Source organism: Tamandua tetradactyla, chromosome 5 (assembly GCF_023851605.1).
Source record: "Tamandua tetradactyla isolate mTamTet1 chromosome 5, mTamTet1.pri, whole genome shotgun sequence".
Taxonomy (NCBI): Eukaryota; Metazoa; Chordata; class Mammalia; order Pilosa; family Myrmecophagidae; genus Tamandua; species Tamandua tetradactyla.
The window spans coordinates 36,132,057-36,155,297 of record NC_135331.1 but is presented as its reverse complement, the minus strand read 5'-3'; the positions used below and the strand labels follow the sequence as shown (position 1 = coordinate 36,155,297).

At 49.8% G+C, this 23,241-nt stretch overlaps 1 protein-coding gene across 3 annotated transcripts in view; it reads left to right on the top strand.

Moving 5' to 3' along the window:
* The window catches only part of TPST2 (tyrosylprotein sulfotransferase 2), a 55,039-nt gene that overhangs the window by 2,866 nt on the left and 28,932 nt on the right, over positions 1 to 23,241 (top strand). The window contains exons 1-2 of one of the 3 annotated variants that reach the window (XM_077160714.1): positions 1,637 to 3,805; positions 9,259 to 9,354. The exons of 1 other annotated variant lie outside the window; for it this stretch is intronic. The gene's annotated coding sequence lies outside the window, so the exon portion shown is untranslated. Of the gene's footprint in view, positions 1 to 1,636; positions 3,806 to 9,258; positions 9,355 to 23,241 lie in introns of those variants that run through there. One more of the 3 variants, XM_077160713.1, reaches the window with a different exon arrangement.

Below are 23,241 nucleotides of genomic sequence, written 5' to 3'. Positions count from 1 at the left end.
GAGTTTCTTGAAAGATAGTCGGTTCTTCCTGAGGCTAAACCTGTGTCTTCTGGTTGAGGGATTTTAATAAAACCAGCATTCAGCTGCACATTTCAGGTGTCTTACAGCCAAACTCGCCTCACCTGGGCAGGTGCTATTTGGGGAGGGGGGTAGTGTTGAGACCCTGCATACCTGTTGGCACTTTTTATTTATTTTTGCATAAGTTCCCTTTCTTGCCCTTTTAAAATCCTGAATCCCTGTACATCCAGGAGACAGCCTGGGGAAATGGAAGCGGGAGGGGACTCAGGTGAGGAGATTCTCTTAAACCAGGGATTGCTGGTCTCTGGGTCCCCCAGTGTCCTCCTGTGGGATGGGAGTGTACCCCAGAACTCAGATGTAGCTCGCCTCTTGAGATCATCAGAGCTGCCCTATGGGTGTGATTTTGTGGATGCATTGGTAGCTGAGTGGATGGTGGTAGTTGAGATGTGGCTTCTCTGTAGCCTGGGATTGGCAGCCGGGATATGCTTTTTGAAGGCTTTGATTGGCCATATGGTATCGTGCAAACCCTAGGTAGTGGGCGCGTGGCTGCACCATTTGCCACCCATCCCTACAGTCTGCACAGCCGCTCACTGTCTGCAGATGTGATGCACAGCCCTGCTGGCCAGGCCTACTCCAGAGAAGTTTCTGGGATGCCTGCCCCTCCCCCCCAACCCCGGGCTGTGGCCCGAGGCCGTTTCCTGGGAGTGATTCATTCAGAGCAGCCCAAGCTGGGCCAAGCCCCAGAAATTGCAGGGGGGATTGTGGAGGGCAGTGCCTGCAGGCCCTGGGGAGTGTCTGGGGCAGCTTGTCTTGCATGCCCAGATAGCAGGCAGCGAGGGGAGGCAGCCGGCCCATCTGCCAAGGACATTCTCGTGGCCCAGAAACAGACAGGTGGCCAGAGGATGGAAAGAGTGGTAGCACCCAAGGGCACAGCCTGCGATGGAATCCAGCTCCTGCACCTGGGAGCCGGGTAATCTGGGGCCATTGGCTGCCTTCCCTTTTGTTTCAGTTTCCTCACCAGCAGAATGGAGGCACAAGTAGAACCGGCCTCCCAGGGTTGCAAAGTACGTAGGCTGCGTTTTGACCCAGTGGATGGTTTTTGTTTAGCTTCCATGGTATGTTTGTTCTTTAAAATGGAACCAACATTCAAACATTTTTTGGCTAAAAATCCTGATTTCTCACTTCTCTCGGAAACTCAGGATCTCGGACTAGACGAAGCTGCCAGGGTGGCCTGAAGCTGCCCCTTCCTTGACTGGGGCTCTCTGGGTTCCTGCAGCCCCCTCACCCCCCATGCACAGGCCTGCCTTGGGGCCCGCTTGAACAAACAGTTCCAGTGCTGTAAAAACAAAGCTTGTGAGCCACTGATTTCGATATTCTCCGAGAGTTCTTCCAGCCCTGCTGTTCTAGCCCATTGGAGGCGTTCTGAGATTCCTCAGTCCCTTTCTACCTACAGAAGCAGCCTCCAGGATGCATCCACGAGGCTTATCTGAGCTACACATTTCTGGTAGTGAGGACTTAGCTCAGATATGGCAGCAAACTACGGCCCACCCCCCGTGTTTATAAATAAAGGTGTTTTTTTTTTTTTTTTTTTTCCAAGGCAGGCACCGGGAATCGAACCCGGGTCTCCGGCATGGCAGGTGAGAACTCAACCACTGAGCCACTGTGGCCCGCCCAAATAAAGTTTTTTTATTACATTTTTTTTTATTATTAGAAAAGTTGTGGGTTTACAGAGCCATCATGCATAAAAATACAGGATTCCCAATCACCTCCCCACTGTTGGTGAAGAACATTTGTTACAACTGATGACAACATTTTAAATGTAATTCTGTTTTTTTTTTTGCAGTACTTATATTTGTTACAATTGATGTAAGATTATTAAAGTAGTACTATTAATATGGTCCATAGTTTGCATAAGTTTTTTCTTGCCCCCATATTCCCAGCCTATTATTATTATTTTGTTTTTATGCATGTCTTTATTTTATTACTCATTTACCCTTATACTGGATTCAGGGAGTGTCAGTCACGAGGTTTTTACAATCACGTGGTCACAAGATGAAATCTGTATAATTATACAATCATTATCCAAGATCAAGACTACTGGCTTACAGTTTAACAATTTCAGGTATTTCTTTCTGGCTGTTTTAATACTCTAGAAACTAAAAAAGAAATATCTATATAATGAATCAGTAATCATAATCATTTGTTAAATGCTAACTTCTCAGTTACACCTCCTCCCTCTCATGTGATCAATCTCTCAATATTCAGGGATATTTGAGCAAGGACAGTTCTAACCTCTTCATGCTGGAAAGGAGTTTCGACATTATGGGGTAGAAAAATGAAACTAGTTGATGATCTTGGAGAAACTGGTGCCTCTGGGTTCCTGGGCTTAGCGGGCATAGGAGCCATCTGGAGGCTTTAAGTTTCTGAAAAAATAAACTTAATAGGTACAATTTTTATGGAGTCTTAGACAGAGCCTAAGATATTCTTTAGGATTTTCAGAAACACTTGGTTGGGGCTTGGCATACAGTAGCAATTAGCAGTACCTGGCTGAAGCTTGCATTTTGGAATGACCTGTCAATGGGCAGTGTCTCTGGCACATTTCACTCAACGTGAAGTCTTTAGGGCTCATCCATCTGGTTGTATGTATAGAAACTCCTTCCCTTTTAGGGCTGCATAATTCCCCATTGTATGGACAGACAACATTTTGTTTATCTGTTCATCTGTTGATGGACACTCCAGTTGCTTCCAACTTTTGGCAACTGTGAATTATGCCCATATGAACACCATCTCTTCTCTCTCTCTCTTTTGTTAAGTACAGATGAATATATTTGAATAATAATACAGCATATTTGAAACTGGAACGGTCCAAGAAAACAAACCATATATGGTGCTTAAGTTATAGAAGAGATAATTGGGATAGGCTTTTTCTTCTCTTTCTCTTGGTTTCTGTCGTCTTTTCCCCTTGACTAGCCTGTATACTGACGTGAAATACATTTTTTTTCCTTTTAAGTCATTTATTTTGGTTTATTAGAAAGGCTGTGGGTTACAGATCATGCATAAAATGGAGGATTCCCATATAGCACCCTATTATTAAAACCTTGCATTGGTGTGGAACATTTCTTACAATTGATGAAAGCACCTCTTTATAATTGCACTATTAACTATATAGTACAATGAAATTTATTAGGTTTTTGTCTTAAGAGCTGGCGAATTGATTTTATATTTCTTTTTCTTAAAACATCTCACCTAAATTATTGGTTGTCTATAATCCTTGATGGATTTTTTTTCTCACTTTAATGGAAGTTTCCACCCTTGCCCTAAGCCTCTCCTCATATGACCATTTAAATGTGCCTTTATTATTATGTCCCAAGATGAAGGAAATTTCTCCTTTGCTTGGAGGTATCCTGTATCTGTCTTAAAGATTAAAAATTTATTCTCACCTCTTCCATTGTTCTTAGAATGTCTAACTGAACATGCCTTGGGAAGTCGTTTTTTCATTGGATATTCCCTTTCGGCACAAGAACTACCCCCATCACTAATCCTTATATCCAGGGGAATTTCAATACATTCTCATTATAAATAAAGTTATTGGAACACAGCCATGCTTATTAGTTTACATCTCAGCTGTGGGTGCTTTTCCCAGCAAGAAACAATTTGAGTAGTTCCAACAGAGACCTGTAAAACTGAAAATATTTACCTTCTGGCTCTTTACAGGAAAAAAAAATTTACCTTCCCCTGGCCTCCATGAACTCTTGGGTCCCTTCAAGTTCTAACATTTAGTGGTCTGGTGAGTGTAATTGGTATTAATAATAATGATAGCAGTTCATATTTAAGTCTTTGCTAGGTCCTTAGCTCTTGGCTCCATCCTGTTATAGAATAAATGACTATCTCTGTTTTAGAGATGAGAAAACTAAGGCTCACAAAGGGTGGGTGCTTAAGGGATGGGTGCCGGCCAGGGGGTGGGTGAGGCCCCATTTGAGCCATGTTGATTCTTATACAGGAGCTTCTGCCTGGAAACTTTTCATAGAGCACAGAGAGGATCCAGTGCCTTCATTTCTTCATTCGTTCATTCCTGCCCCCTTTTGGTCCACAAATACCCATAGGGCTTGCTCTGGAAGCTGGGGTGCTAAGCTAGGTACTGAGAGGTTGTGGAACCTACGATGGGGTCCCATCCTCACACTGCGGAAAAGGCAGGTGCATCAACACCAGAGGCCCCACGGGGTGATATAGGTGCCCTGGGGATACAGGTACTGGAGAGGACACAGTCAGGGAAGGCTTCCTGGAGGGGGGTGGAGTGCATGTGGCGCTAGGAGGGGGGAATGGGGTCGAGAAGGACAGGAAAGGTTTTCCCCCTCGGGGGAGGGATCTGCAGGCGCAAAAATCTGGCGTGTGAGATGCTCAGCTTGGTGGGTTTGGTAGAATTTATAGGCAGAGAATGTAGTGTGTGTGTGTGTATATCGGGGGGAGGAAGGGTTAAGGTTGGAAAGTGACAGTGCTGGCTGCAGAGGTCAACAGGGGTCAAGTCACAGCATGGCCCCAGGCGCCAGGCCGGAGAGCTGGACTTTACCCTGGAGGCCACAGCTGCCCGGTGTGGGTGGTACGCGCTCCTGGCATCTGCCAGAAAATCCAGAGTGGAAAAGGGTTTCCCCCTCCTTGTCCCTCCCACCCTCTGGATGACCTCCAGGAGAAGTCATCCTGCAGAAGGATCCCAGCTGTAGCTGGGACCCTGGATGTAGCCAATATCAGGAGAGTGGGGGAAGCCCCACCTTGTGCAGTGGGGGGCTGGGAGCGGTCAGGCCAGCCCGTGGCCTTGCTCAGTGTCCCGTGGCTTCCCCGAAACTCCAGGTGCCTTGACTGAGGGGCAGGGGGATGGCCCGATTGGCAGCGATGTGAGTCCAGGGCTGCCGGGGTTCCTGTCCCCTCCCCTTGCCTTGCTCTTTGTTGGTGTTTCTGCCTGGTCACGATTTTTGTCTCTCCCTGTCCCACCCCCACCCCCGATCTCTTGTGTCCCCCTTTCTATGACCCTCTGCGTCTGTCTGTCCCTCGTCTCTATCTCCCCCTGTCTCTATCTCCCCCCTGCCTCTGACTGTCTCTGTTTCTGTCCATCTGTCTTCTTCCCCCTTCACCACCACTTCCCCCTTCCTTCCCTTCACCCCCCTGCGCACACACACCCAGCACAGCCCTTCCTTTCTCTCAGTTAGAAACTTGCTGTCCCACTTCCTTTGGCTTGCAAGTGACATCCCGCCTCAGAACCCCTGGGGCCCTCGCTGGGCCCCAAGAACTCGGCCAAATACCCCTCCCAGGGGCACAGGATGGGGGTATGGTGTTGAGGGGGCGTTGCTACTGCCCTGATGGAACCTGGTGGAGGCCACACAGGATGTGCACGATTCTACTTCAGCCTGGGCCCCTCACACACACACACACACACACATACACACACACACACATACACACACACACACACACTGCCCTGTGCCAGGGCCCTCCCTCCAGGGTCAGAGGGTGGAATGCCACTTCGGACCTGGTGTGGGGTGCTCAGTGTGGCCTCCGCCTCTAGCCTGGGCCGGGGAGTGTGGTTACCCTGCCTGAGGTCCCCCCACCCTGCCCCAGTCTGGCCAGCACCCAGTAGGTGCACAACCCAGCTGGCCATTCCTCCTCCTTTCCATCAGCCAGAGGGCCCATGAGCTCCTCAGGCAGGCTCCATGGATGTCTGCTCACTGTTTTGCTGGAGCACATAGTAGGTCAGCAACACATATGTGTAGGCTATGTGTTGTGGGGACAAAAGCAAGATGGAAATTGGATCCGACCTCTTCCTTTCACTGATGGAGAAACTGAGCCCCAGGGAGTCAAAGTGACTTGTTCAGAGTCCCACAAACCATTTTGTAGTAAAGAGAAGGTTCTAGGACCCCCATACCTTGGAAACCCTGAGCTGTGCGGGGAGCATGTTTAGCTGGGGCAGGGGTTGGGGGTGCTTCTCTGATACCCTCTGTGAGTGACATGTGCAAAATGTTCACCTAGGGGCTGAGAGATTTGGGTTTGAGGCCTGGCTTGCCCTCACCTGCTGGGGGTACTCGAGGCAAACTCTCCCTTTGCTGAGGTCCTCGGAGTCTATGTGTCTTTCAGGTGGCAGCAGGGGACAGGTCCAGAGGTCGCTGACTTCCCAGCCAGGGGACAGGGTGTTCTGACCCTCAGTTTTCTGGCTGAGGCTTGATCTTGTATCTTCACAACTTCCTCCTTCATCTGCCCACAACGCAAACCACGTATAGAAGATGCAGCGCCCAGCTTCAAAAACCATCAGTAGCTCCCTATTACCTATAAAAAAAAAGGGGGGGGGGGCAGGTATTCCCAAGAATGGCCCCTGCCCTCCAGCCTACCTCCCTTCCCCTCTTAGAGTTTCTCCAACTTGGGCAGTTGCATCAGTGTTCCCTGGAGGGCTTCTTGCAAAGCAGATGCTGGCACCACACCCAGAATTTCTCCTTCAGCAGGGCTGGGTGGGGCCAGCATTGCTAATAAATTCCCAGGTGTGGCCCCTGCTGCTGATTTGGGAACCTCCCAGTAGAAGCCCAGCCTTTAAAGGCAGATAGTTTAGGCTCAAGACCTGGCTGCAGAGATCTCAGGCCAGTGGCTTTACCATCTGTGCCTCAGCTTTCTCATCTGTGCAATGGGATGATAACAGTACTGCCCTCCTGGGGGGGGGGGGGGGGTGACGAGTCTATGACCTAAAATGTGTCAAGCGCTTAGAGCAGCGCCTGGACACCAGCAAGTAACCTCCGCTTCTGCAGCTACTTACTATTATTATTTGCCATCCCCTCCCAACGGATTTTTCCATTTGCAGCAAATTCTTTGCCATTCTCCTTAATTCCAGGATACTGCACGCCTGTAGACCTTTGCGCAAGCTCTTCTTTTCTCCCTGCCTGGGATGCCTCCCCCAGCCTCAGTTAAAATGCCACTGATCCTTTTAGACTACTAGCTCAGATGCTTTCCTGGGCCTCACCCCGCCTCTGCTCTTCCTCACCAAGCCAGAACTCCCAGCTCATTCTCAGACCTCCCCTGATGGCATGATGGATCGATTCCCCTAATCTACCTCTCCTTTCATTCTGATTATTCAGTTCCTTGGGCAATTATTCAGTTCCTTGGGCATCGCTCTGCCTTGCTGACCTGCCAGCTCCTTGCTGGGGGAGGGTGGGGCGGGGGTGCTTCAGATTGGATTTCTCGGTGCAGAGAAGGTCTGCTGTGAACATTTCCCTCCAAGTCTGGCCTCGGCCTCGGTGTGCTTCAGGAAGGCCAGCCCTTGGGCAGCAGAAGTCGGGAAGGCTCCCCCCCGGGGATGGAGCCTGTTCAGGGTGTGGGATTTCTCTGATTCATAAGAGCGTGGGGTTAGCGTCGTGTAACTCAGCTTTACTTTTTGGTTCCGTAAGGCCTTTGGTATTTTTCTTAATTATTTTTGTGCCCTTCTCATCTTGGTTTAAAAATGTCAGAATGGTCACTTGGGTCCGTGGGTTTTCATGAGGATTGAGTTGCACTTCAGTCATGCAATATACAAATATTTTTCGAGCATTTTCTGTGTGCCGAGCTCTGTGCTGGATGGGGTGGGGGGGTAGAGCAGTGTGTAAGGCAGACCCTGCTCCTGCCCTCGGGTTTTAGGGGAAAAGACAGCCATGAAGGGAGAGGTACATTGATGAAGAGGGGGGCTGCTCCCGAGTGCTCTGTGCGTGGACTCATACATGGTAGACTCAGCAATTGGGGGATTGCGATTATTACTATTATTTTTACTATAATGATTGTGGAGAGGAGACAGAAAGAGAAGAGAGGCAGTGTCCAAAGAAAGGATAGTGTCGGTGATGACAGAGCTGTGAAGGCCTTGAGTGCAAAAATCCTGCTTGCCACAGTAAACAGTAAAAATCCTGTTTACTGAGGCCCCAGAGTATGCCAGGGATTCTGGCATTGCAAACCCATCGACATGCAAACTCATCTCAACCTCCAGGGAGGCGCTTTTATTATCCCCATTTTACAGATGAAGGACATGGGGCACTGGAGAGTGGGAACCCCTTGTCTAGGGAACTGGATGAGCTGGAATGTGCACTCAGCACGTCCTAGCTCATCTCCCTCCATCTGGGAAGGTTAGGGCTCCCCAGGTGAGCAATGGGAGGTGAGACTGGGCAGGGCCTGGGGGCAGGTGGAAAGGGCTCGAGTTTGGCCTTGAATACCGACCCCCCCCCCACCGAAGTTGTGGGGCGTGACCTCCTGCCAGAGTCCCCTCGTGGTCCCAGGTTGTACTGGGTGGAGAAGTTCATGGTGCATCTTCTCATCTCACGGTCCATCAAAGGCAGTGGTGTGAAGCCTCTCCAAGCGTGGGTGGGAGAGGATGGCACCTCCCTTCACCTCCTCATCGGGTCGTCTGGTGGGTGACAGCCCATGGTTGGGGGCCCATGCCTCTGAGGGTGAGGACGCCTGAGTAGGTGCACCCTTTTTGAAAGGAGGTGTTTACTCACTGCCACCTTTTCTGCAGCTCTGGCACTTTCTCCAGTTAGGACTGGGGCAGAGCAGGCCCGAGTGAAAGGGGGTAAGAGGGCCGGCGGGACTCGCTTCTTTTCCACTCATTCATTCCACAAGCACTTGAAACTTGCCACGTTCTGAGCCAACGGGTGCCTTGGGGGGTATTTTGATCTTTTTGTGTGTGATTGTCACCAACCCCTTGCCATGGCTCAGACCATGGAGTTGAGAGGGGGCCTGATGTGGTGGAAAGTGGGGACTTTGAGTTAGCCAGGCTCCAGTGGGGGCACCAGCTATCTTGTTCAGTGTGACCCCACAAGCCAGACGCTTCCCTACCCTGGCCCTCAGTTTCCTCACCTGTAAAATGGGGATCATAAGAGCCAGGCTCTCATACGTTGCTGTGCTGAGTAATGGTTAGACGGTGCCTGGGGCATAGGGGCACTCCGTGATTCAAAGCTTCGTCGCTATGTTAGTCTCCACCCATTTTACAGGTGAGGAAACTGAGGCTCAGTGAATGTAAGGCACTCTCCCTTTGTCCAGGCAAATCTGCAATATGGAACAATATTAAGAAGTACATTCCAACAAGTTTCAGGGACCCTCAGAGCCCCGAGCCATTTTCCATGAGGAGAAGGCCCTTCTCCCACCTGGGTCTCTCTCCTTGGGACTTTTTAAGTGTTTTTGATCGGAACAGCTCTTGAAGACTTTAAAATTCTTCCTCTTTTTTTTCTTTTTTTAAATGCCTTTCAGGAGCAAGTGAGAGGGAGAGTCTTCCAGACTTGGACTACATTTGTGCAAGAGAGAGACAAAGGTGCAGGTTAATGCCCCAGGAAGCTGGGTTCTCAGGTATGGGAACTGGGTCAACAGTTATGGTCTTTAAAACTTCCGCCTAAATCCCACAACGCCCCTCAATAAAATACTCAGAATATCCCCAGGATAAAAGCCTAATGCTTCTTGGATAAAACACACCCACAAAAAAAAAAAAAAAAAAAAAAAGAAAGAAAGAAAGTTTAGGTAATCTTATCTGGGAACATTGTATCCAGCAAGTATTTATTACTTGCTTGCTTTGTTCTCTGTCAAGCCTCACCACCTTTTGGCCATCTGGCATTGCAAAACCTCGGTGACAAAGAAGGGGAGTGTAATGCAATCCACCGGAACTCCGGGACAAGGTGGAAGGCGGGGGTGGCGGGGGTGGGGGGTGGTGGTGTTAGCCAGAGACTCTCAAAGCAAAAAAAAAAAAAAAAAAAAACATTGGGACAGCCTTATTATAAAGATATTCTGAATTGGTTTCCTAGGTGGAAAATTATCCCAACCCTGTTGGGAGAGACATGAGAGTGGGCCCCTGGCCCCACCACTGCCCTGTCTTCATGGCTGCCTTTTAATCCCTGGCTGGGAGAAGACTTTTGAGTCTTCAGGCTGAAGTAAAAAAGATCCTACTGTGTTCCGTTAGGCCATGAGTGGTAGAATCTTAAATCAGAATAATTTATGGTAGGGGAAAAAAATAGATTTGATTGACTCAGGTAAATGGAAAGTCCAAAGGCACATTGCTTTCAAGTATAGCCTTATCCGGCCGCTCCAATGTGTCAGGACACTGTGGCTTTCGCCCTCTGTCCCTCAGATGTACTTTCTTCTGTAGTGGCCTCATTCTCAGGTACTTTCTCACTAACAGCTTTCGGCATGTGTCTCAAATGGCTAGCTGGCAGAGTGCCATTTTCCCAACAAATTATTACAAATCCCAGGATCGATTGATATTTGCCCATCTGTATCTTGTGCCTGTTTGTGGACATCCGTGCCCTCTTACCAGCTGAGGCTGAGTTATTGGGCCTGGGAGTTTCTGGCAGGCAGAGGAGCAATGGAAAATGATGAGGCATGGTGACAGGGGTGGGGTGAGGTGTGGGTACTTAATCTCATCTGGGTGTTCAGGGAAGGCTTCCTGGAGGAGGTGCTGCTCAAGCTGAGTAGGCCAGCCAACGTAAGGTTGGGAGATGATGTGCATATTAGGCTTATATTAATTGGGATTTGTGATTACCAGGACAGAAATTCGTCTCCCATGGAATTATGCAAAAAAATGAATTTACTGGCTTATGTAACTAGAATAGCCAGGGATAGGTATGGCTTCAGGCATGGCTAGATCCAGGAGCCCAACAGACATCAAGGATTCATGTCTCTGTCCCTTGGCTCTGCTTTCCTGGGTTGGTTTTGTTCTCAGGCAGGCTCCTCAGGTGGTGATTGGAGCTGACCCTACATCTCTATCCTGTACTCTGCTTGCTTCACGTCTGTTGAGTTTGCGATGGTGCTGAGGATACCAGTAGCTGTGGCTGATAGGGAGCCATTGCATGCTTATGGTGCTGAAGGAGGGGACAGGGTCAGAGAAACCAGGATACCAAAGGGATCGCATGCCCTTGGGAGAGAGGGTGCAGAATGAAAACGCCATTCAGTAAACAGCTATTGAGCACCTACTGTATACCATGTATACTCTAGTGAACAGCACATTCAGAGACCTCAGAAAATGAATTCTGAATATATCGAGTCCATTATGTGGTCAGTGCAGAGGAGAGTGCCACACTGACGGGGACAGGTAGCAGTATTAAATGGGTGATCAGGAGGCGCCTCTTTGAAGAGGGGAGACATGAGCAGAGACCCGGAGAGTGAGGGAGCAGGCTAAGTGGGTGTCTGAGGGAAAGAGCAGCAGGCAGTGGAGAAAGCAGCATCAAAGGTCCTGGGGTGAGAGCGTGCTTTGTGTCTGGGGAACAGTGAGGGGGCTGGTGTGGCCAGAGGAGAGATGGCAGGGCAGGTGCACGGTGAGGGCAGCAAGGTCAGGCAGGACTGGGGCAGAGCTGGAAGGGCCTGGGGGGCTGTGTAAGGAGAGCCACGGGAGGGTTGGAAACAGAGGAGGACTGAGACCCCACTTCCATTTTCATAAGATCATTCTGGCTGCTCATTGCAAATGGGCTGAGGAGGCAAGGGCAGGATCTGGGATGCCCATTGGGGGTCAGGAGGCAAGAGATAAGGGCATCTGGGACCGGGGCAGTGACAGTGAATGGATTCCGGACTTTTCTTGAAGGCAGAGCTGATAGGATTTGCTGCTGGATTGTATTGGGGGGCAGAGAGAGAAAGAAAGAAAGGAGTCAAGACTACCTTCGATGTTTTTGGCTGGAGCATAAAGCTGCCACAAACTCCCCTCCCCGGTGAGGGGAGACCAGAAGCTCAGTTTTGGATGCATTAATGTTAAGGTGCTGGCTAGGTACCCTGGTGGAGGGGACACGGGAATGGTTGACACATGAGCAGGACGTTGAGCAGAGAGAGGTGGCCTGAGCTGATAACCCGGGCATCACCATCATCTGTGAGGAGCAAAGGGTGGGAGGGAAGTGAGAGAGCAGCAAAGCCGAGTAGCAAAGCCAGAAACTTCCAGCACCTGTGTCAGAATGGCTGGCCCATTGTCAAGAAAAAGCCTGAACGTTCTTGCAGCGTGGGGTGGCGGAGAGAGAAGACAGGCAGGCAGTACCTTGTCAGTGCCTGGTCACGAGCCGCCCCTGCCGGCTGCTCATTTATTGAGCATGGGTTAGAGCCGTGCCTGTGCCAGGAGCTGGGGTGCGGGTGGCACAGTGGGATGCCGTGGCTCAATCCTCCTTGCTGGGGTCCCGGCGCCAAGCCTGAGCCCTGGGGGGACGGCTGCCAGCGACTGAATGAATGGGCTCCTGTGTTCCTCCTGCAGCAGACGGGAAAGGTGCATGGAAGGGAGGCCGTGCCGGCCAGCAATAACCATTCCTCAGCGTTTTGCAAAGTGTGAGTTTTCTTTTTAACTATTTTAATCGAAATCAAAGATGCCTTTGGAAGGGTGCACACGTCCAAAGTACATAGCCTGATGGTGTTTCAGAGGATGGATCTGCCATGTCGCCAGATCGAGAAAAAGAATATTCCCATTGCCCGCCGCCCTCCCCGCCAGAAGCCACCTTGTGCCCCCTCCGGTCACGGCCCGTGCCGTGGGGAACCCCCATCCTGACATCCCCCCCACCCCCAGAGATTAGTTTGCCAGTTTTTGTACTTTACACATGTGGACTCATGCAGTGTGGTCTCATTTGGGTTGGCTTTTCTCGCTCAGCCTAATGTCCGAGATTCATCTGCACCGTTGCATGAGGTTCTGGCATGTTCTTTTTGTTCCTGGTTGTTCAGTGTGCATATATATGGATATTCTTTTTTGTTTACTTTTTTATTCATTCTGTTGTTAATGGGCATTTAGGTCATGGCCAGTTGGAGGCTGTAGTGCAGCCGGGACGTTTCCTGCTTTTTGGTGAAGCTGTCCGTGCATCTCTGATGGTGTCCTGTCTGTGGAATTGCTGGGTTGAGTGTGGCCACGTGGCAGGGGAGGGAGGCCGGGGAAGCAAGCCGTGAGGAGGTTTCAGGCCTCTTCTCTGGTTTCCCCAGTAGCTCCTGCAGGTAGCCAGGCCTGTGGAAGGAAGCTCTGGGTTTGCTTCTGGTTTTCCACCCAGGGTCTTTCTGCCCAGGGTGAGAGAACATTGGCCACTCGGGAGGTGGACTCAGACCGCCTGGCTTCCCATCCTGCCTTGCTTGCTTCTTGGCGGTATGACTTGGGGCATGTGGCTTCTCCTCTCTGGGCCTCAGTCACTCTATCTGTTAAATGGGCATGATTGTCCCTACCCTATAGAACTGTGGGGACAGAGGGCTTGGATTACAGGTTTCGCAGCCTTGGTACTGCTCACACTTTGGGCTGGACAATTCTGTGTTGTGGGGTGTGCCCTGTGCGTTGTAAGATGTTAAGCGTCATCCCTGGCCTGTACGCGCACACACACACATACACCCACACACACACTCTACCGCCAATAGTGACACCAGAAATGTCTCCAGACATTGCCAGTGTCCCCTGAGGGGCACAGTCGCCCCTGCTTGAGAACCACTGCCTTAGAGGGTGGTTATAGGATTAAGGGAGCTAAACTCCAGTGCCTGGTGGCTCAACAGAGTTGTGATGTTATTGGATCTTTGCTGGACTGAGAAAAGAAGGCAGAAGTACCCGTGGGGCTTTTCAACCTAAGTCATCCCTGATTTGCAGGTCAGTTCCACAAACCTTTATCAAGTGCCTACTGTATACCAATCTCCAGGCAGCAGTGAACAAGACTCAGTTCCTGCCCTTGGAGGGCACTGCAAAGAGAATGAGTGCAGAGGTCTGGGGGAGGCGCTAGGTTAGGGCTTCACTGAAGGCTTCCTAGAGGAGGTGAGCCTCATGCTGGAGTGGAACGTACTTGTCTGAGTCTCTTTTGTTCCGGCAGCAGGCTGGGGCTCCTTCTGTGTGCCCTGGAGATGGAGTAGAATAGATTTAGTGTCGCCCCCTCCCCACCCCTGGCCTCACTGTCTCCCAGCAATAACAGATGCATAGATAGACCAATAGTTTTCAACCTGGGGTGGTTGTGCCCCCAGGGGACACTTGGTGAGGTCCGGAGACTATTTTGACTGTCACGACGAAGGATGCTACTGGCATCTAGTGGGTAGATGCTGCTGAGTGTCCTCCGATGCACAGGACAGCCTCCACAACAAAGACTGGCTCTGCCCAAATGTCCAGAATGCTGTATGGTGGGAGCAGAGGGAACGGACAGCGCCAGCCCACCAGGCCTGTTATCTTGGCCAGGGACCCTCAGGGAAGGCTTTGCAGAAGGAGGGTCCCGGAGCTGCATCTCAAAGGAATGCATGGGAATTCGTTGGAAGTGGGGGAATTGGGAAGGGCATGCAATGGTGTGGATTAAACTTTGGGGGTGGGAAACTCAGTGGTGCACAGAGGTTTGTTTAGAGTGTCAAGGACAAGTCTAGAAAGCAGATGTGGAGGGCAGACAATTAAGGAGTTTATAATCCTTTGCCATCCAACACAGAGCCACAAGGCACTGTAGTCACTGAGTCCTTCAAATGTGGTTGGCGAGGCTGAGAAACAAGATTTTGAATTATCATTATTAAAATTTAAATTTAAACCTGCACACCTGATTCTATCCCTGGAAAGCTTGTAAGTATGTAACAATTTGGGTGTTGAAGGTACTTTTTCAACTGTAAACTTTATAAATACTAAATACAGATGGAGTACTTTCAGCGAAAATTTAGCTTCTGAATTGAGGTATACTGTTAAGTACAAGACGCACCCTAGGTTTTGAAGCCTTGATAAGCAAAAAAATGTAGACTACCCCATCAACAATTTGTACAGTAACTATTTTTTCTCTTTTTTAAAACATATTTTTATTGAGACATGTTCCTGCACATACAATCTATTGAGATTATACAATCAGTGGCTCACGATATCATCACATAGTTGTGTATTCCTCACCATGATAATTTTTAGAACATTTGCATTACTCCAGAAAAAGAAATAAGAAGAAAAAAACCTGTACATCCCATACCCTTTACCCCTCCCTCTCATTGACCACTAGTATTTTAATCTACCCCATTTTTTTAACCCCTTATCCCACCCTACTATTTATTTATTTTTGTTTAATTTTTTTTTTTTTTTTGGCATGGGCAGGCAACAGGAAACGAACCCGGGTCTCCAGCATGGCAGATGAGAATTCTGCCACTGAGCCACCATGGCCCGCCCTATTTATTTTTTTTACTTATTTTTACTCATCTATCCATACCCTGGATAAAGGGAGCATCATCAGTCACTAGGTTTTCATAATCACACATTCACATTATAAAAGCTATAGAGTTACACAATTGTCTTCAAGAATCAAGGCTTCTAGGACACAGTTCAGTAGTTTCAGTTGATTAACTAATTGAAATGATAATATGTTGGACACATTGGGGTAAATGAAATCTATTATTAAATTTAGCTTTTATTTATTTAGTTAGTTTAAATTAAATGTAATTTCACCTGTTTCTTTTGACTTTTTTAACATGACAACTGGCCAATTGAAAATCTCCTGCATGGCTTGCGTTAGATGTCCCCTGGATCGAGCTGGTACAGACCCCAGAAATGAAGGCGCTGGAACATTAGGCCAAGACTGAGGGATTGTAAAAGAGTTTTAGGCAGAGGTGACATGGTCAGGTTTCCGTCTTAGCTCCGTCTCCTGGCCGCAGTGGTGAGGGAGGATTATGGGGATGGGGCAACTTGGCAGTAGGAAAATAATTGTTCATCATCAAAAGGAACCAAGTTCCGATCCATGTGCAATGTGGCTATACCTTGAAGGCGTGATGCTAAGTGAAAGAAGCCAGGCCCAAAAGACCATAAACTGTCTGATTCATTGACATAATTTGACCTGAATAGGGAAATCTACAGAGACAGCCGATTGGTGGTGGCCTAGGAAGTGGGGGAGATCAAGGAGTGATGAAAATGTTTTGGAACTAAATAGCAGTAGCTGTTCAACATTATGAATGTACCAAGGGCCGCTGGATTTTTCACTTTAAAATGGTTAATTTTCTGTTATGTGAATTTCACCTGGATAAAAAAAAAAATGAACCTATCAGAGAGCATCATGAAAGTTGCAGAACTTTCAGTAGTCATAAGAATAAAAGGAGACACTGTGGCCAAGAGGGCCTGAGCTGCAGCTGCAGGGAGGGGGTGCCCACTGCCAGTTCCCTGGGCAGGCCGGCGGCCAGTCCAGGCCCAGGGGGAGGAGCCTCGGCGCGGGGGCAGGCACATCTCCCGGGCAGGGCGTGCCTCACACTGGCCTTGGAGCTAAGAGCAGAGGGAGAGACTTAACACCACCAGCGGGTGTGCTGGCTCGAGCCTGGCCCTCGTCCCCACCCCAGCTGCTGCTCACACCCCACTCAGGTTTGCGATACTATCTCTTGCTGCCCGGCCTTGCTCTCCACGACTTACCAGCCTTGCGCCCTTGGGCAAGTGGCTTTCCTCTCGGGGGCTGCCAGCTTTGCCCGGCTTGGCCCCACGTCACACCTAGAGCCGAGGAAAGTTTACTTGCCCACAGGTGGCAGGTCTCCCAAGGCTGGGTGCTTGAGGGTAGCCATCTGGACTCCCAGGGGGCGTCTGGTATGCTCTGTTTTGCAGGGTAGCTTCCCATCTCTTCATCTTGTGGTTGTGTCCCCATGTCACTGCTGAGGTGACTGAGGCTCAGGGAGGGGAAGCAGCTTGTCCAGGGTCACACAGCTCATCAGAGGCGGGATTCCGATGAAAGCTGACCTCGTAGCTCCAAGGACACCGCTCCCATGGCCTTGTGTCAGTGCCACTAAAGTGCAGACGGTGCACACCTCTTGTCTGTCTAGTGGGGATGAAAACCGTGTTGCTGGGAGGACGTGGAAGGTGAGTGAAGTGGTACAGCGCCAATCCAAGGCAGGGCTCCAGATGGTGGCTGCTGTTTGTTGACTGAGCTAGGCTCCCTCTGCAGGGGGTGCTGCTGTAAGCTTGCTTTTCTGGAGGGAAACCGAGCCTAAGTGTGTGCAGCTGGTGAGAGGCAAAGCTGGGGCCCTAACCTGCTCCTTGGCTCTTGGCACAGCACCAGTCCTTGCTCCCTCCCCCAAGGCCTGGTGTTACCTGCTGTGGCTGCCAAGGCCAGCCTTGCCCATGCCCCCAACTAGATGAGTGGATGTGAGTGGGCTCAGGGCACCTCCCTGGTGGGGCTCGTGGATGCCCCCCCTCTCGCAAATTCTCCTTCCTTTGCCAAGTGAGTGGTAACCTTTTCTGCCACCTTGTTTTGAGCTACCTTCTGCCTGCCGGAGTGGCCAGGCAGGAAGCTGGCACTGTGGCCGAGTCCGGAGCTGGGGGACGCCTTAGAGATTGTTGGCCTCGATTCTGGTTGTCTAGACCCCTTGATTGGCCTGTGTCCTCACCTGGGAAATGGGAGGAATCACCAGCTTGGCAGAAATGGCATCCGCTGACAATACAAAGTAGGAAAAGGGAACTTACTGACAGCTGGCAGTGGGGGTGGCAGTGGTGGTGGTCGTGGCATCTGGAGGATAGTTTGGTGGCATCTTCCCTGAGCCAGCAAGCCTCCTGTAGGTAGGTACCCTACAGCGGTGCATAGAAATGCTTAGAGTCTGGTCAAAATGCAGAGTCTCATTTTGTACCAATTGGATAGGGCTAACAAGCTCCCAGGTGACTCTCCTGATGCAGTTAGCAAAGCAAGAAGGAAATTTAGACTTGGGTACTGGGGAGCCACGGCAAGTTGTTGAGCAGGAGAGAAATGGCATGAGTGAAGCTGCACAGGGCTGGCAGCCAGTGTCCACTAACTAGAGAACCTCTCACCCATAGGCATAAGGAGGCCTGTTCCTTTTTGATGTGTGTGTCATAGATAGTGTCAGAGATGAAAAGCAGCTGATGCTTCATCAGGCCAGCCGTGGCAAAATGGATGGTCCCCACCAGAGATTACCCTGAAGCCATAAAAAGGAGAAAGGGAGAGCCATCAGGGTCCTGCAAACTGACATGTCCTTCCGAGGATGGCAGTGCACTCCATGGCCTGGGGCTTTGCTGCTATAGTTTACTGATGTGGCACCAGTGCTAGAATTGGGCCTGTCAGGCCGGCAGAGCTCAGGCAGTTTACTGAGTGATGGAACAAACGTGCAGACATGGGGAGCTCTCCAAGGCAGAACGCTGGGTGAACCAGGCAAGTTCCGGAAGGATGTATGTACTTCGGGGCTCCTCCACGCGGGGTACTACTCACATTTGGGCTGGATAATACTTCGTGGTGGGGGAGGTCCTGTGCATTGTAGGATCTCTAGCAAGAGGCCTGGCCTCCACCCACTAGCACCCCCTATCCTCCATTGTGTCAATCAAACCTTGCCAAATGGCCCCTGGGGAGCAGAGGTGCTTGCATTTGGGAACCTCTGGTATAACATGATAGCATGAAGCTGGCTGGGCTGGCAGGAGGAAAGACAGGTTATCTCTTGGAAAAGGTGAGATTTTGCTTCAAAGAGACTTAAGCCTTCTCTATATTGTTCTTTATATATATATATATGTATAGGGAGAGGAGATTTTGCTCAGGAATTAAGTCATTAAAACATTTAAAAAATACGAATGGTGCAAGTACCAGCCTCGAAAGTTGTGGCATTTAATGAAAGTACATCCCCGAAGCTCTTAGAACAGTGCCTGGTACGCAGGAGAAGCACAGCCAAGGAGACCATCTTGGTTTTAAGACATTGCATCCTTCTAGCAGCCCCTAAGCATATGGAAATGATTATGATTTCCTTTACCCATAGACAAGCGGGAGCTCAGAGAGGGGAAGGGCCTCTCTGAAGGTCACACAGCAAAGTAGGGGCTTGACTGATGGAAACCAGTCTTCAGGCCTCCAAAGTGGGGGCTGGTTCTCCTCTGTCCCCCTGTGGTCCCCACTGTGCGTGGGAAACTAGCAGAAAGGGCTGGGCCTCCTGGCCATTGCACTTGTGGGATGAGGCCGTGTGGGCTGGTTTGAGTCCATCAGTCTTTTGGCTTCTTGTCCTCCACAGTCCAGTAAGCACCCAGGGAGCAGGCAAGACTGGAAATGGCAGGGGTGGGGTAGGGTACAATCTGTGGGAGCTGTGCTTGTGGTTTTGCCCACCAGCACTGGGAGAACTGCCAAGGATTCGGAGGCAGTGAGGGCAGACTTGGCAGAGGCGACCCTGTAGGTGGGCACTGGCTGCCAGCCCTGTGTAGCTTCAGTCATGCTGCTCCTTTCCTGCTCAAAAACCCACCATGGCTCCCCAGTACCCAGGCTAAGTTTTTTATGTTTCCCAAGTTAGCATCTCAGTGTCCTAGGATGCTCCCTGCGAGATAGTTAGAATCCAAGTGCTAATAATAGCAATAATAATAATAATAATAATACAGTATAACAGTTATTATTGTAGGATCTAGAACACCGGCTGTTTGTTAGACATGGTGGTAAGTACTTTACATGCATTGCCTTATTTAATTCTTACAGAAGCCATATGGTACTGGTGTTAGTGTGATTCCCATTTTACAGATGAAGAAACTGATGCCCAAAGAGGTTGGGCATCCTGTTCAGGGTCACACAGCTTGTACCCCAGCCAGGATCCAAATCCATTTAACTCCACTTTTTTCCAGGAGGCTGTCTTACCTAATCTTGTTTGAGAGTGAGTGAGCCAGCATGGCGCAGGCAGAGAAGGCCCCCGGGTACACAGGAAGTGCCCAGCTCTGGGTATCTAGAGAGCCAGGTTTGCTCCGTCACCTTGCTGTGTGACCTTGGCCGGTTTGTCTCCATGTCTCTGGGCTTGAACTGGGCTTTCTCCAAGGCCACTTGCTCCTTCTGCACTCATGAACCCAAAGTTATGATGCAAACCTAGAAACCGCCTAATTTTCATTTTTCTCCTCTTCTGTAGAGAAGAAAAATCAGGGGAAAAATGAAGCCCCAGGTAACATCATGTTTCCAAAGTAAGAGTTAAGTGTTTCAGAAATTGGATCAGTTGACTCTTCTAGCACCTGACTTATCCCAGACAGTTTTTGTGTGTCTCTCTACATACATATATATTTCTATGCTTATACATACACATGCACAGAGGCAGATATGTGATGTGTATATATATATATATATATATGTATATATATATTTTTTTTTAACATGGGCAGGCACCGGGAATCGAACCCGGGTCCTCTGGCATGGCAGGCAAGCATTCTTGCCTGCTGAGCCACCGTGGCCCGCCCTGATGTATATATTATAAGGGATTTTGTTCACAACCTTTTTTTTTTTGATGGGGTGCATAGGCCAGGAATTGAACCTGGGTCTCCCGCATGGCAGGTGAGAATTCTACCACTGAAATACCCTTGCACCCTTATCCCAGACATTTTTCAGGGTAGCAAATCATTTTTCACAGCAGTATCCAGTTCCATCATGGTTTTACCGCGGAATAGTTAACCATTCCCTAATTATATGTGATGATAAGTTAATAGCTGGCATTTACCGAGCGCCTCGTCCGGCCAGGCCCTGCTCCCCCGTCATTCATGTGCTTAGCACAGCAAACCTCAGAGAGGCGGGCAGTTCAGTCCCATTTTAAAGAATGGGAAACTGAAGCTGTTGAGGTTTAAAACCACCCCAGGTCCCTTGGCCCAGCCTGGCCCCCCACACCCTGTCCTAAGCCATCGTGCCGCCCCCTCCCCCACCTTGTGCCTTGTTTCCCAGGCTCTCCTTGTGCTGTGTGTGTGTCTCTGAGGTGGGCAGAGCCAGCGGGGTGCTGGTCAAGGCAGGAAGACCAGTTAAGCGCGGCTGCAGGGGCCTGCTGGCAGCCGGACATGTAGCCTTGCTCAAGGAGTGACGGGTCCTGCTTTGGGCAGCACCCCCTCCAGTGCAGGTGCAGCCTTGACCTGCAGATAATTTGCTGGAGCCGTCCAGGGGTGACATCCGGACTAGCTCAGTTGATGGTTTCCCTGACCCTTGACAGCGTGTGGCCGATGCCTCTCCCCAGGGATTTTGGGGAGGTGCTGGGTAGGGTGGCTTCTGTCCCTTAAAGATTCCCTGTGTGCCAGGCCCTGGCTGCCTGCCTTAGCCACCCTGAGCCATAGAGTCATTTCAACAGCCTAGTGAACTGGGTTCCAGTTCCAGGTGGGGACACTGAGGGTCAGAGGGGCTAAGAGACTCGTCCCTGCTCCAGCTGTGGAGAGTTGGGGGTGTTGTGCATCCTGGCTGACACTTATGATGAGCGCTTAGCATGAGTCATGTCCTCTAAGCCTTTTGCACTTATCACCTTATCTCCCAGCATCCTCAGGAGTGGATGCTGTCATTGTCCCCATTTTGCAGATGACAAAACTGATACCTTTTATGCTTTTTAAAAAAAAAACTTTTATTGATAAATCTTATCCTACAGACATTCTGTGCAGAGTGCATAATCACTGGCTCACAATATCATCACATAGTTGTGTATTCATTACCATGATCATTTTTTAGGACATTTGCATCACTCCAGAAAAAAAAATAAAAAGAAAAAACTCACATGCATTATATAGATATCCCCTTTTTAGTTGATGGTTTACTGGAGTGGCTAGAGGGAAGTACCTGAAACTGTTGAGCTGTGCTCTGACAGCCTTGATTCTTGAAGACTGTATAATGCTAGGGCTTTTACAATGTGACTGTGATGTGCAAACCTTGTGTCTCATGCTCATTTTATTCAGGGTAGGGACCAATGAGTAAAATAAAAAAAAAAAAAAAGGATGAAAAAAATAATAGGGGAGACAAAGGTTAAAATAAATTGAGTAGATGGAACTAGTAGTGATCAGTGAGAGGGAGAGGGAAGGGGTGTGAATTGTGTGAGATTTTGTGCTTTTTTAAAGGTTAGGCATGAGCTCCTCCTTCGGGTGCCAGGTCACAGAGGTAGAAGTGGGGTGTGGGACAGGGGAGGGAGGTGTGGGGTTCAGTCTGCCCCTGGGACTCCTTGACAGGGAAACTGAGACCCTGAGAGGGAAGGGGCCCACCTTGGATGATACGGAGCTTTGGTGGTGGAGCTGGCGTTAGAACCTACTCTTCCCACGGCCTGGGCTGGGGAGCATTCCTCTCTGCCCATCCACTTCCCTTTCTCCCAAACACCATGGACTTGGCAGCTAAAGTTTATTTGGAAGGGATGTGGTGTTTACATCCAGACAGCTCCAGGACATACCCACTGCCTTTCAGGACAGCCAGTGGGATGGCTCGGGGTTCCAAAGGTGCATTTTATACCTCCCGGGGAGCTCATCCTGTCTGTCCTGCTCCCTGAAAGCAGAGCAGGGCTCATTAAATGGAAGAACCTTTTATGGAACCGCAAAGATGAAACCAGCTCCATTTCTAGACCCAGGGTTTCAGCCTCAATTTAAATACTAGTCCTGCCCCTACCAGCTGTGTCGTGCTGGATGATGCAAACTTAACTTCCCTGAGCCTCTGATTTTCATCTCTAAAATTGAGTCTCCTTGTGCCCTGCCCCCCCCCGCCCCCAGGGTGGCTTGGAGGATCAGATGGTACAAAGTTTATAAGGCTCTCAGGTCCATGCTGGCTGAGATGAAACTGCATTCATAACTGTTAGTTATGTAAGCTACCGTCCACCAAGGGCCTTAATTGTCTCCTCGCGACAGTCCTGTCTATGAAGAGGGCTCTCTGTGCACCCATTTTACAGATGAAGATACTGATGCTCAGAGAGGCTGGGGAACTTGCCCGAAGCTGCACAGCCGGGGAGGGGGCAGAGATGGACTTGGCTCCGTGGCCCCCTGGCCCCTTTGCTGCCCCACCCTCCCTTGCTGCCTGCCTCTGTGGATGCTCCGAAATTGCCGGAGGAAAGGAAGTGCTGCACGTTGAGCTGTGTGTGTGGGAAGCCTCATGTGGTGTAGATGGCCGGCGCTCAGTAGATGCTGACTTCAGGGGAGGAATTGCAGTAGAGTTCTCTGGAGTTCTCTGGGCAGGTCAGGCAGAGTGACTCCAGAAGGAATGGGGATTTGTGGGAAATCTGCTTCTACCACTCTGTATGGATTTCCTCTGGAGGCAGACCAGGAGGTTTTCTGAGGGTCCCAAGCTCCCTGGCTTCTGGGTAAATATATGAACAGAGCCATGCCCTCGAATGGGGGGTTGCAGAAACTGAGGTGTGGTCTGGAGTGACTCCAGGCAGCAGGGCCCAAACTAGGGTGAGGCAGGTGAGGCGTCCACCTTGGGTGCAGAATTTTGGGGGACCCTAAAGACATTCAGTAATCAAGATGAATATTGTAATGCAATTAAAAAAAATCAAAATTAGTAGATGAACCTTGGAAAACATGCTTAGTGAAAGAAGCCAGTCACTAAATATCACATATTGTATGGTTCCGTGTCTTTAAAATGGTCAGAATAGGCAAATTTATAGAGATAG